Raw genomic sequence first — 1,955 nt, 5'->3', positions numbered from 1 at the left:
ATACTGGTAAATGTTGACAGTTATATGCCAGATATTGTCAAATATAGACTGCAGCTGCTTGTCTGCTGTCAAGCATTGTCAAATACTGACTGCAGCTGTGCGTCAGCTGTCAGATACTGTCAAAAGTTGACACCTGTAAAATCTTTGGATGTCAAACGGTGAGTTTAAGTAGGAAAAGTTTTTGGGTGTTGTTTTTTTTTTAAAAAAGAAAACTGTGTTGCTCTTAAGACTGCGAGGGTCTCCGTTATGTTGCTTTTAAGCCTGTGATTCCATATAAATAAATATTTTTTATTATTAGCCTGACTCCCTCCTTCGGCAGTCCTCACAGATGGTTGCCATCAATTTGATTTGAATTAATTTTATAATTAAATGATTTTAGAATGTTGTATTACTTTATTGTTGTTAACCGCCCTGAGCCCAGCTTCGGCTGGGGAGGGCGGGATATAAATAAAATTTTATTATTATTATATATTCTAAGCTATATTCGCAAACTAGAAATTGATAAACCAGTGGACTCAGTAGTAACCTGTCCAATGAGCATGTGGCCACATTATGACATAGGCCATAGAATGAGCATGTGACCATATAACAGCACATGGCATTCTGGGAAGGGTTGCAATGTAAGCCTTTGAAAGCCAGTGAGAACAAGGAAGATGTTGGGGATAATTCAGACAGAAATTCCCAGGTGCCAAAAAAGGTTATTTATTATGCCACTACTGCGGCCCGTGTTTTGTTAGCCCCAAAACGGAAAACGAGCAAGGTCCCAACCAAAGAAGAATGGCAACTTAAGCTGATGGAATATGCGCAGCTTGCAGACTTAACATACAGAACAGGAGAACAGGAAGAACATACATTTAAAGAAGATTGGAAAATGTTTATTGATTAGATAAATAATTAGATGCAATGTAAAAAAAGCGAAGACATTGGAAACTTGAGGGGGCAGGGGGAAGTCAATTAAGTTCAATGGGGATATGTTACATTATTGAAAATTGTTTTATTGAGAAAATATTTTTTTTAAAAAAAAGTAAAATGTTTATTGAATATATGGGGGGAAATTGTGTACACTTGAAAATGCTGGCAGCAGTCAATTTTTTATTTTATTTTTTTGTTTATAGTGACTTTGCAAGCTTCTATTAGTATGGCTCCATCTGAAGAAGAATATAGTAGTTACCTCAGTACACTGAAGTTGGATAGAAACGACAGGGGGAGCCAACCTTGCTATTCCTGCAACCAGTTTTTACAAGTTTTAGCTATATAAGTTAAATAATTTTAACTGATATTCATATTGTATTTTAATATTGTTAAGCCCTTATGATGAAAGATGGGCAAGAAATTTGAATAATAAAAATAAAAGCTAATACAAAATAATGACCACCTGCTTGTTAGATGCCCAGTTACTTATACTATAGTATATTTAACAACCAACAGTAATTGCATAGGCTTAATTTAATTACATACTTGTTGAACGGGACCTCAATGCTATACCACTATCAGTATATAAAAAAGTAGAAAGTCCAACCACAGAATCATTCAGTTCAGTCTAGCAAATATTCAGTTTTCTCTAGCAGAAATACGCACTGTTAACCAGCCAAAGCCCTGCCCTGCCGCTGTTTCCCTTGCTTTGAATAAGGACTGGAGGGGAAAAAATGACCCCCATTGAATTATTTGTCTCACAGCATATTTATTTTCAGAAACATAATTTAAGGACCCCAAAGGTTTTCCCCTCACAGACTGGCTTACACGGGCAATTCATGTTGAAAAGAAGGTAAACCTGTGATGAAACTCATACCTTCTACCTTTACATGGGTGATGGAAATAAGTACCTCTAGACATATCATTGCGCTGAGCTCAGCTGGCATGCAGAGATTGCCAGGTGTGGACTGTGATAGCAAATATGCCTCCTTATTATATGTCAGAGGCATCCAAGAAACACTAAAATATCTCCCTGAAATGCA

The 1,955-nt window shown here is 36.5% G+C and overlaps 1 long non-coding RNA gene across 1 annotated transcript; it reads left to right on the top strand.

Annotated features, from left to right (window-relative positions):
* Positions 1–603: 603 nt before the first annotated feature.
* Positions 604–1,371, top strand: LOC310834474. Its single transcript, XR_014559252.1, has 2 exons — positions 604–685; positions 1,116–1,371. It is a non-coding gene; the product is annotated as an uncharacterized lncRNA (long non-coding RNA).
* Positions 1,372–1,955: the final 584 nt, after the last annotated feature.

The sequence above is a fragment of the Podarcis gaigeae genome, assembly GCF_964106915.1.
Source record: "Podarcis gaigeae genome assembly, chromosome: 17".
Lineage (NCBI taxonomy): Eukaryota > Metazoa > Chordata > Lepidosauria > Squamata > Lacertidae > Podarcis > Podarcis gaigeae.
This window is presented reverse-complemented; position numbering and strand designations above follow the sequence as displayed.